Source organism: Lithobates pipiens, unplaced genomic scaffold, assembly GCF_037356315.1.
Source record: "Lithobates pipiens isolate NorthernLeopardFrog02 unplaced genomic scaffold, aLitPip1_a1.2 Scaffold_27, whole genome shotgun sequence".
In the NCBI taxonomy this organism is placed as follows: domain Eukaryota; kingdom Metazoa; phylum Chordata; class Amphibia; order Anura; family Ranidae; genus Lithobates; species Lithobates pipiens.
This window is the reverse complement of record NW_027507788.1, coordinates 136,805,227-136,818,108: the sequence shown is the minus strand read 5'-3', so window position 1 is coordinate 136,818,108 and position 12,882 is coordinate 136,805,227. Positions and strand designations below refer to the sequence as shown.

The 12,882-nt window shown below is 44.8% G+C and overlaps 1 protein-coding gene across 2 annotated transcripts in view; it reads left to right on the top strand.

Annotated features, from left to right (window-relative positions):
* The window catches only part of TNNI3 (troponin I3, cardiac type), a 79,417-nt gene extending 76,967 nt beyond the window's left edge, over positions 1 to 2,450 (top strand). For both annotated transcript variants that reach the window (XM_077457539.1, XM_077457538.1), the window contains one exon: positions 2,278 to 2,450. The gene's annotated coding sequence lies outside the window, so the exon portion shown is untranslated. The remainder of the gene's footprint in view (positions 1 to 2,277) is intronic.
* The last annotated feature ends 10,432 nt before the right edge of the window (positions 2,451 to 12,882 follow it).

Here is a 12,882-nt window from a genome sequence, read left to right as displayed (position 1 = left end):
GCGCGGGCATACAACACTGTACCCAAATTACATTTTTATCATTTTTTTTCCCACAAATAGAGCTTTCTTTTGGTGGTATTTAGTTACAGCTGGGAGTTTTATTTTTTGCTAAACAAACAAAAAAAGATGCAAAAAAAAAAAAAAAAATCATGTTTTAATAGTTTGTTATAAAATTTTGAAAACGGGTCATTTTTCTCCTTCATTGAAGTGCGCTGATTAGGCGGCACTGATGGCTGCATTGGTGGGCACTGATGGGCTGCATTGGTGGGCACTGATAGGCTGCATTGGTGGGCACTGATAGGCTGCACTGGTGGGCACTGATAGGCATAGTTAAGGCGGCACTAATAGGCACAGATAAGGCGGCACCGATGGGCACAGATAAGGCGGCACTGATGGGCAAAGATGGGCACAGATAAGATGGCATGGATGGGTGGCACGGATAAGTGGCACGGATGGGTGGCACGGATGGGCACTGATAGGTACCACTGATAGATGGGACTGATGGGTACTGATAGGTGGCACTGATAGGTGGCTCTGATAGGTGGCACTGCTGGGCACTGATGGGCGGCACTGCTGGGCACTGATGGGCGGCACTGATGGGCGGCACTGGGGTGCATCACCTTGGAGGCACATTGTGGGCACTGTGGGTGGCACTGTTGGTGGCACTGCTGGATGGCACTGTGGGTGGCACTGTGGGTGGCACTGTGGGTGGCACTGTGGGCACTATGGGCACTGCTGGGTGGCACTGATGGGGGGCACTTACTTTTATTCAGGATGGCACTGCGGTGGGCAGGTGGGCACTGGCAGGGGGCAGGTGGTCAGCTGTATTGCTGGCCGTGATCGGGACTTATGTCCCGATCACGGCCGCCGGTGATCGGCGCTTTTTTTCTCTCCTCGCGCTGTCAGCGCGAGGAGGAATAATAGCCGATTACCGGCTCCGTTCTATCACATGATCAGCTGTCATTGGCTGACAGCTGATCACGTGATAAGGGGTCGGGATCGACCCCTTGCACGGATCGGTGATCAGGCGAGTCTCACAAACTCGCCGATCACAGAGCGCGCCGCGCGCGCCCCTCAGGGCGCGCGCAGGCCGCTCGTACCCGGGACGACGTCAGTAGACGTAGTCCCGGAAAAGTAGATCCGCGCTAATGCCGTCATTTGGCAATAGCGCGGATCCCAAGTGGTTAAACTTCATTTATTTTTCTCTGTAAATGTCAGTTTTGCTGTAGTAGGTTGTATATATCGTACAGATGAGTCAGTTCACAAGCGGGTTAAGGGCATCCCTGAGCCATGTTATTTAAAGGAATTTTGCATGTCTAATGCCGCATACACATGACCGGGCTTTCCGACAGACTAGGTCCAACGAATCAGTCCGTCGGACAGTCCGATCGTGTGTGGGCTAATCTGATTGTTTTTCATTAAAAAAATAAGATGGATCTAGAAATAGAACATGTTTCAAATCTGTCTGACGGACTCAATTCCTATCGGGAAAACCGTGCGTCTGTGTGCTGGTCCGACGGACCAAATACGGCACAAGGGAAGCTATTGGCTACTGGCTATTGAACTTCCTTTTTTAGTCCCGTCTTACGTTATCATGTTCAAAATGAATGGACTTTCAATCAGACTTAGGCCATTCGTTTGTGGGCAAGTCCGTTCATTCGGAAATCCGTCGGAACTCCGCTGAAAGTCAGTCGGGAAGACTGTCAGACCTTTTCTGCCGGAAAGTTCGGTTGTGAGTATGCGGCATAATATTTCTTTTCCGGCATTATTAAAATGGCTTCTCCCTACCAAATACATTTTTTTACAAATTGTTTTTGCTATGATACATATTCCCCAGAGCAGTGCCCAGCCTCCCACCACTTGTTTGATAATCCCTGGTCTATTAATCTAAAAAAAAAGGTTATTACTGATTTCTACAAATTTGCCTCCTTTTGGCTTTAATGGGGTTCAGATTCTGCAGCCACACTTTAGTAAAGTTCTCTGGACCTATCCGTAGTCCATCTATGGTATATTCAGCTGATCACTACTGCCCGGTGCCTATTTTTTTTTTTATGCGGTTTACTACAACTTCAAAAAGAACGAAAGCTTTGCATGACCTTCTACTTCTCTTAGCTGTCTGTAGTTGGTTTATGCACAGATTTAGAACAACTTCCTTGAAGAAGGGCGGACACATATTGCAAATTATTTTGGATCTCTTGTTTAGGAAATCATCTTAAGGAACTGTAGAATATGCCAGCATTGCATAAACCTTTATACATTGTTGTATGTTTATCTCAGGTCAGAAGATGGATCGTCAACATCATCCTGCAGGACCCATCGCCCCTTCGTGGAGGTGTTTTTACCATTTTTTATATTTAGTGATCATTATAAAAGAAACTCACCTTTTCCAAATTACATTTACACACCACTTCTGTCTCTTTGTCATTAACAAATAAACTGTTTAAAATACATTTTGCCTTCTTTTGTTATATTGCTACATCCTAGCATATTATTTGCTGATAAAATGAAATATAAAATTTGCATTTTTGTGGCTCATATACAGCAGCTTTTATTTATTTTTTTTACTTTTAAATTGACTGGGCAAATGTTAGAACCTATGTCAAGATTTTATTGCTGTTTGTGTCCTTGGGAGATTCGCCCTCTCATTTTGTACCAGTAGCCACTGTCACAAGTAGGGATGGGCGAACGGTTGAGACCAAGCATAAGTTCGGGCCGGACATTGGTTGTTCGGATGTTCTGCGAACACCGAACAAAATACGGTGTTCGGGGAAAATTCGGAACACCGTTAAAGTCTATGGGACACTAACATGAAAAATCAAAAGTGCTCATTGTAAAGGCTTATATGCAAGTTATTGCCATAAAAAGTGTTTATGGACCTGGGTCCTGCCCCAGGGGACATGTATCAATGCAAAATCGTTTTTTAAAACCGTCCATTTTTTCGGCAGCAGTGAGTTTTAATACCTAACCACTTCACAGTGGCGTATCTAGGGTATGGCACATATGGTAAGTGCCATGGGGGATGCTCGTGAGTGTCTGGGCAGCAAGCAGTGTTGCCAACCGCGGCCGCCGCATTTTTCAGCAGTCTCCGGAGCAGCTCAATCCGATCCAGTATTTGGCCAGTGGGCAGGGCCACCCAGTCCCGAGGGCAGACATAACAGAGGCTAGGCGGCGTGCTACTACTGGTGGTAGGTGAGTGATGTCATGGTGCATCCCGCCAAGCATGCCAGAATTTAAAAACAGTCACCAGGAGCAAGAGGCGAGAGGTGCAGGAGGAACGGAGGAGCCCTCATAGTGGTCTGAGTGTCCTGACGATCCAGAGAGTCAGGGACAGAGTGACAGCATGAGCGTGACAGCCCAGGCCAGGCATCCACAGCACGAACGGACCAGCCCAGGGCAGGCAGGCACATCTTAAGGTAATACATAGAGTAGGTGATGGAGGCAGGATGGGGGGATCATGGAGGTAGGAGGGACGGTGTGATGGTGACAGGAGGGACAGTGTGATGGTGACAGGAGGGATGGTGTGATGGAGGCAGGTGTGATGGAGGCAGGAGGGATGGTGTGATGGAGGCAGGAGGAATGGATCATAGAGGCAGGAGGGATGGTGTGATGGTGACAGGAGGGATGGTGTGATGGAGGCAGGATTAATGGTGTGATGGAGGCAGGATGAATGGTGTGATGGAGGCAGAAGGCATGGTGTGATGGTGACAGGAGGGATGGTGTGATGGAGGCAGGAGGGATGGATCATGGAAGATCAAAGAAAGGCAAGGCACTCGGTGACGGTCTTGGTGACTCGGGGGCAGTGGCACTCCCCTACAGAAAGGAAGGTCAGGGCACTACACCATTGTGGGGGGTGAATTGGACAGAGGAGGATATACTACACTATTGTATATAATATAATTTGTTAATGGAAAGATTAAAGAGCTTGACTTGTAGTTTTGTTAGCTGTTTTTTTTTGTTAAGGTTATCTGAAAGATGGGTTTCAAATGTTTTGACAGGGGTGCAGTTTCAGTGCTTGCCATAAGCACCCTTTTCACTAGATACGCCTCTGCCACTTCAGCCCCGGAAGAATTTACCCCCTTCCTGACCGGAGCACTTTTTGCGATTCAGCACTGCGTCGCTTTAATTGACAATTGCGCGGTTGTGCGACGTGGCTGCCAAACAAAATTTACATCCTTTTTTTCCCACAAATAGAGATTTCTTTTGGTGGTATTTGATCACCCCTGTGGTTTTTATTTTTTGCACTATAAACAAAAAAACAGCGACAATTTTGAAAAAAATGCATTATTTTTTACTTTTTGCTAGGTCTGGTATGGATTTTGGGGGGGACCCTATGCCATTTTAAAAAAAAATTGGCGCAGGGTTCCCCTTAATTTCCATATCAGACCCGAAAGGCCTGGTATGGATTTTAGGGGGACCCCATGCAATTTTTTTTTCATTTTGGTTTCGGGGTTCCCCTTAATATTCATATCAGGCCCAAAGGGCCTGGTAATGGACTGGGGGGGGGGATCCCATGCTCGTTTTATCTACATTGTCAAGACCCAACAATTCATTACAGCCACGAGTAGTTTCAAATGACAATTTTTCCTTTAGAAATGTCATTTTGGTACTGTTCTAAACACAGGAAAACTGCACCACTTTACAGGTATACTATAGACACCCCCCAGGCACGATATTTAAAGGAATATTTAATTTTTATTGTTTCACTTTAAGCATTAAAAAAATCACTGCTTTCGAAAAAACAGCCGTTGCATATACTGCATTTATAACTTGCATATAAGCCTTTAAAATTAGCACTTTTGACTATTCATGCTCGTGTACCATAGACTTTAACAGTGTTCAAATTTTGTGCTTGTTTGGTATGTTCTCGTGCGAACCAAAACGGGCGGTGTTCAACCCTTCCCTAGTCGCAAGAGTGTTGATTTACTAAAACTGGAGAGGGCAAAATCTGGTGCAGCTCTGCATAGAAACCAATCAGCTTCCAGGTTTTATTTATTTGTTAAGCTGAAATTAGAAGCTGATTTGCTACCATGCACAGTTGCACCAGATTTTGCACTCTCCAGTTTTAGTAAATCAACCCCATAGACTCCTAGGGGTTGATTTACCAAAGGCAAATAGACTGCAGTTGCACTCTGCAAGAGCAGTTGCTCCAGAGCTTAGTAAATGAACAGAAGCTCTGCTGATTTCTACCATCCAATCATGTGCAAGCAAAAATGCTGTTTTTTTTTTTTTTACTTTCCTTGCACATGATTGGGTATTCTTTGCAAACTGAAGCTTTACCTCATTTAAGTCCAGGAGTCCTGGTCTATTTACCTTTAGTAAATCAACCCCAAAATGAGAAAAAAAAATCTAAAAGAGGGGATTTTCTTACACTTACTATGGTGTCAACAGGACAGAAAGGGAAGGAAAATCGTCTCAGTGACACAATAATTAAAAAAACTGGTGGGCTTTATCAATATTCCTACTCTATCCAAAACTGAAGAGAAAAGTTTTGGCTTTAAATATACTATACAGTCAAAGGCTGTAAAAATGTTGTCAAAATATGGTCTAATCAGACTGAACCACAGGATATAACCAGATTATCTGACACCAAAATAACAGTGGTACTATGAAGTGATTGTGGTAAAGTCAGAGGATACAAATAGGATGTGAAAAATAGCTGAAAACAAACCTCCACCAGGGGGTAAAAATCCTACCTTACACCACCCCCCTTTAACCACTTCAAGACCAGACTGTTTCACCCCATTCCTGCCCATGCTATTTTTCAGATTTCAGTGCTGTCACACTTTGAAAAACAATTACTCAGCCATGCAATACTGTATATAAATGTTATCATTTTTTTTTTAGATGGGCACTGATGAGGCTACACTGCCGGGCACTGATACGGTGGCACGGATGAGCACCATAAGGTGGCACTAATGAGGTGGCACTGATGGGCACTGATATGCAACACTGATGGAAACTGATAGGAGGCACTGATGGACACTGATAGGTGACACTGATATGCAGCATTGATGGGCACTCATAGGCAGCACAGATGGGCACTAAAAGGTGGCACTGATGGGTACTTATGGGTGGCACTGATGGGCACTGATAGGCAGCACTAATGAGCAATGATAGGTGGGCACTGATGGGCATGGATGGGCACTGATAGGTGACACTGGTGGACACTGAGTGGCACTGATTGACACTGATAGATGTCACTGATTGGCATCACTGCTTAGGAGGCACTGGCAGGTATTGCTGGTGGGCACTGATTGGCATCATGTGTGCGCACACATTGCCATCCATGGCCACCGGGGATGCCATCCTGGTGGTCATCAGTGTTGGCCAGCACTGGTGATCCTGGTGGCATCTCAGGTGGTCCTGGGGTGGGCATACAAGGGGGGGCTGCGCTGATAAACAATCCGCACAGATCGTCTCTCCTCTACTTGCGTCTGTCAGACACGAGTGAGGATAAACAGCTTTTCCTGTATACATCGTGATTAGCAGTGATTGGACATGGCTGATCATGTGGTAGGACATGGCTGATCATGTGGTAAAGAGTCTCTGTCAGAGACTCTTTACCTAGGTCGGAGTTGCTGTATGTCAGACACGCTGCAACAATGTGGCCAATACATAATTGAAATTAGTAAAGAAATAGCACAAAATGAAAATAAACAGTTGCAATGCGGAAACATCTCAACATGTTTCACCATACATCATAGGGCTTCTTCAAGAGAATTCATTTATCTCGCATAAGCATATAATCACTGTACATTTCATTTGAACTGATATGGATAATCCACAAGTGGCTGGATAAAAGCAAAGATCATATGATGATACCATAGAGAGGGATATGTTATAGAGAACTACATCCTTCAGGATCCATCTACAATTAAGTCAAGATGCCCAAACTTCTGGTGGAAACCTGGACTTCTATGTATTGATGTTAAAGAGTTGCACCCAAATTATCCACAGAGGAAGGTCCACAACAGTTGGACCTAACGGTATAAAAATACCGGTATCCCCAACTATAGATATGCTCCTTAGATTCGAATTGTTGGACAGCAATTCCCTCCCAGGATGATCTGCCATCTGCAGATCATCCTGGGAGGCAATTGCTGTCCAATGTCGTTGTGGACCTTGCTTTGTGCACTGGTCCAAATCTTTGTTGGAAGGGGGATTATGATGTGGGCAGGGGTTAAGTCCTGGGAAAAAAAGTGTGGGAATTGTGTGTAAATATACGCACTCCTTTTTTAATAAATAAAGTGCAATATTTATTGTAAAGTGACAGTTTACGAGGATACCTCCAAAATTCACATGCATCAAAAAAATAAATATGGAAAACAGATCTAACAACAAAATAATTTAACCTACGTGCTATACCAACAAAAAAAAAACACAATGTGTGATAATGGTTCAATGCAGACTCACTGTGCCCATCATTGCGGCCTCGCTGTGCCCATCGATTCAGCCTCACTGTGCCCATAATTGCAGCCTCTCCGTACCCATCAATGCAGCCACACCTCTGCCCATGAATGCAGCCTCACCTGTGCTCCATCAATGCAGCCTCACCTGTGCCGATCAATGCAGCCTCACCTGTGCCGATCAATGCAGCCTCACTGTGCCCATCAATGCAGCCTCACTGTGACCATCAGTGCAGCCTCACTGTGCCCATCAATGTAGCCTTACTGTGCCCATCAATTCAACCTCACCTGTGCCCATCAATGCAGCCTCACCTGTGCCCATCAATGCAACCTCATCTGTGCCCATCATTGCAGCCTCACCTGTGCCCATCATTGCAGCCTTACTGTGCCCATCAATGCAGCCTCACTGTGCCCATTATAGAAGCCTTACTGTGCCCATCAATGCAGCCTCACTGTGCCCATTATTGCAGCCTTACTGTGCCCATCAATGCATCCTCACCCTGCCCATCATTGCAGCTTCCCCCAAGCCCAAGGTGGGAAGCGCTGCAAGCCAATGGGAATTTGCAAAAATCTAAACACATGCTGTCCTTCTCAGTGGCGTAGTGTAGCGTGTGTAGTACTGCAGCAATGGTTAATAGATCATTGGGCACTCGCCAAGCTCACACCGTTCACTGTCAGATTGTCAGGCTCAGACTGACTGACATGGTTCTATACCACCAGGCAGCATTGAACACAGTGGGAGCGGCACCCATAGTCCCGTCCACCGCTAGAGAGTAGTGGGCGGGACTATGGGCACCACTCCCAGTGTGCTCAGTGCTGCCTGACAGGGTGGGCTGGACTACAGGCAATGCTCCTGCTGTGTTTAATGCTGCCTGGAGGTGTAGAACCATGTCAGCCAGCCAGAGCCCAACAATCTAGCGGTGAACAGCATGAGCTCGGCGAGTGCCCAATGATCTATTAACCCTTGCTGCAGTACTACACATGCTACACTCCGCCACTGACAGGGACATCATGTTTAACACAAGAGGAGGAGAGAGGGCAGGGTCGGCCCCCTGCAGCCACAGTGCAAAGGGAATGTCATTCCTGCTGTAGAAAAAGTTCCCATGTGTTCCTGCAGGACTCAAGCCCTGGATGTGGGGTTGTTTTTCAGGGGTTGTTCCAGTGAAGGGAACTCTTATGCCCCATAAACATGAGCGGATTTTCCGTTTGAAAAATCTTGGATGTTTTTTACGACGGAATTCCGCTCAAGCTTGGCTTCATATACACGGTCACACAAACGTTTGCTGAACTTTTGATCGTCAAGAACGCGGTGACGTACAACACCACGACAAGCCGAGAAAATGAAGTTCAATGCTTATTCAATTGTTTCCGAGCATGCATAGGAATTTTGCTCATCAGAATTGCTACAGACGATTGGAATTTCTGATGGGAACTTTTTCCAACCAAAAATTGAGAACCAGCTCTCAATCTTTTGCTGACTGGAATTTGGCCAGCAAAAGTCCAATACAGCATACACACAGTCGCATTTTCCGACCAAAAGCTCTCATCGGTCTTTTGCTGGCTGAATTTCCAATCGTGTGTATGCAGCATTTGAGCGTCAGCATACCAAGACATTTTGAACAATTTCATACTCCCAACTTTGTGGGAACAGTTTGGGGATGTCCCCCTCCTGTCCCAACATGACTGCGCACAAGTGCACAAAGCAAGGTCCATAAAGACATGGATGAACGAGTTTTGGGTATAGGAACTTGAGTGGCCTGCACAGAGTCCTGACTTCAAAGGGCCAATTCAATATTGAACCCTACAGACTAAGACTGGGATGCCATTAAAGTTCAAGTGCGTGTAAAGGCAGGCATCCCAATACTTTTGACAATATAGTATATGTCTAAATATGGGTTATAATCCTACTGAAAATGATCCTGTTCCTATTGCAGCAGTTTTTTTGGAAACTTATATCACTACAATGCCATGTAAAGCCTGAACAAAAGCCAGGACCCTCATTCTATGACAATGAGGTCCACTGGTTCAGTTTAGCAGAGTATTAACTCTGTTGACTATGAAAAGCCTTCTGTAAGGTACTGAAAGTTCCCCTGGGCACAGTCCACATACCAACCATTGTCAGCGTTCTGCCTGCAAAGAGCACAGTGCAATTGTCTTCATCAAACAGCTGAGAAGGAGAAAAATTGGACAGTTACCAACAAATAAACATCCCATATACAATATACTATATTGCTTTATTACAAAGGTCTGCTTTCATTCATTGACTCTGGTAGAAGTTTGTTTCCACAATGTACAAGTCTATGCTTTGCTAAGTTACACATAAAGAGGCAGATTATTTTAACCATATTGTAACACTAGAACAGATAAAGAAAAGGCTGCTGTACCTATGGGAAACGCAGGAAAGAGATCCCTGACCATTTTTACAAAACGCGCATCTGCAGGGCAGCTGCACAGAAGCATACAGTGCCACGCACCTGAAAATGAGCTGCACAGACCACAACTTAAAATTTCCCGCGGACTACTAATATGAATCTTACATGCCTTATACACACATTGTTCCAGCTCTCTGCCCCCCTCCCACTGGCTTACACTGCTGTCTTATACACACAATGCTCTGGCTCTCTGCCCCCCCCCCCCCCAATCCGCACTCTGTATCACACCTTACACAGACACATCATTGGATCTTACCGCCTTATTCAGCCATGTCCTCGAGCTCCATGCTCCCTCCCACAGCCTGTGATCAGCGCTGCCATTGGAAGTCCCCTCCTTCTTCACATTCTGCTTTCTGCAATACTCCTGGTGCCTCCCTCTGAGTTCACAGGAGCACAGGAGCCAAAACTACAGAGGTGGCATCGGGTATCAATGCACGCTGACAGTATTAACTTTCAGCGCACATTGAGAACAACAATGGAAATAACACTGGATTATATACATCAGCCACAATGTTGATTTGTGGCAGAGCCTCTGGGGACCACCAACATTTTCTCGTGGACCATCAGTGGTCTGCGGACCACTGGTTTGCGACCGCCGTGCTAAAGAACAAAGCATTTTGGCTATGAGTGTAGGAACGCATGCTATTTACATGAATTCCCCCCACCCGCAATATTGTGATCTTATTATAAGAGAGAAAATCTACACTTTCCTGTGTCAGAAGTTTCGGTTTGTGCTCAAACAAGAGGTATGCGACATGGCACTGCACAGGTTAACACATGACTTTCATGTATACTCTGAGAAATAACATTTCCTGTGAAGAATTACACATCCCACAATCCCTGTGTCTCTAAGGCCTCATGTACACTGTTGCTGCTAAACGGACGTTTAGGAGCAGTTGGGCATTTTTTTCAACTGACCCTGAACTCTCCTCTATGTTATCTTATCAGTACATCTACACAGGGTCATTTATAGTAGTTTCTGGGCAGTTGAGTTTAGAGGCTTTTTTTGGAATGAAAAAAAAATGGTTTCAGAAGCGTTTAGAGGCATTTCATTCGCTAAACATGGCTAAATGCGGTAACGCGTGTGTAGCCGCGTTTCGTTTAAAGGCGTTTTTCATTTTTGGCTATTTTTTTTTTAAACACTTCTAAATGCAAATGTGGCAAAACTGACGTTTTAATGCCCCTTTCGCACGGGTGGATAGAATTCAGCATTTAGCTGCGGATAGATCAAGTTATCTACCACAGCTAAACTCACACAATGCTTTCCTATGGCCCAATTCACACACTGCATTTAGCAACAGTTTCATTACATTGCCCTGCCACTGTCCTTAAATTGCAAGACATTGCAGCAGAAATAGGCCTTAGAGAAAGGGTCCAAGTAAGACTTGGGTGGTATTGAAAGATGGATAAAGGAAAATTTGGTAGATAGACTGCTGTCTGACAAGATCAGGGAAACCTTGCAAAGGAAAGGTAAAATCAATCCTAATTTAAAGTACTGTAAACTCTTACAAGAAGTTTTACCATGTCAGCTAGAGGTACAGCCTTGGATGCACCTATGACCATTGTAGGTGAGAAACAAATAGACCCACATGCAATCAAACAGACTTCTCCATGTGAGTTGGTAATCTGGAAACTGACAAAAGGGATGGCTCAGCTCCAAAGAGCGTTATCTGTGTTTAAACACAAACAGGAATACTCCTCTAAAGGGCAAGGGGGGATTCCCTGTTGTGGATAAGGAAAACACTGCCTTAGAGGCTGGCCATCTTTAATATTGATTGTGCCCTGGGCAAACATTTTCTTGGGCCCCCAACTGCTCTTAGACATATAACGATGTAGCGCTGACCCCTAAAAGAGCTGCTGGTTTGAATTGGGCCTGCACTCTACCAAGAAACCCCACTAACTTGACTCAATCCCCTTGGCACAGCTGTGGTGCAATGTAATACAGTACAATATAAAACAATGTAAAGTACCTGTATAATAACCTCAGGATCCTCTGGCTCCACCTGGTGGGGAAAAACAGCACGCCACACAACTGGGCACCAGAAATATTTTTACTGCAAGTATATTAAAGCAGGTGGTTACGGAGATTGTACTGCCATCCCAACGTAGGATGTCAGTACAATATAAATCAACAGACAAATGCAATATAGGTGTAAAAAAATACTGCGCTGTGAAAAGATGTGTTCTACCAAGCTGCCAACACTACTGAAGACTACACAGTAACATACAAAAATTAAAACAAAAAAGTGTGGCGCTTAGGTGGCAACAAACCACATGAACCAGTAAGGCACTAATTCAAGCAAAGAAAATTACATACACTTAAAAAAAAAGAAATTATGTGTAAATTCCGTTGTATATTAAGAGATCTTACTCCCAGGTGGAAGAGTGCATGAACCTCATGCACACAAAAGATTAAGGTAAATAAAATTAATTTAACATATATAGTCCATCAAGTGAACGTCTAACAGTCCTTGAAATTTGTAATATCAATCACAATTCCAAACTTGAGGTGACGTGAAAAAAGGTGAAATTCAACTTCTGATGTGTAGAATAATACCACCACCACCGTGATAAAGAAGGGGAGAGGAGGCTTACCAAATGACGTGGACTCAGAGGAAGGCTTACGCCTCTCGAGTCATATGGGCCTGTAGGTTAGCAAACCAGATAATCATACATCTAGTATGTAATCTCCCGCAAGTCTTCAGGTCATGAAATCATCCGTAGCGATCCTCCTATAGTGCTCATCCCACGAAAATAGGGGGCTCAGGTATCAAAGACCATGGAAGTAGAAAACTAGCATAGCGTGATACCGTTTTAACATCCAATTTATTAAAAAATAATAATAAAATTACACTCACATTTGGTTCAATCGTAATAACATAGTCAGAAAGTAGCGATGTCTGTAAGGGGGTCCACCCGACGCGTTTCAACTAAACAGCCGTCCTCTGGGGTGTGGACCCCCCCAAACAGCATCGCTTATAAATACAAAATGACCCCAAAATAACCAATGACCCCGGAAGCACTTGCCACTTCCGGTCACATGT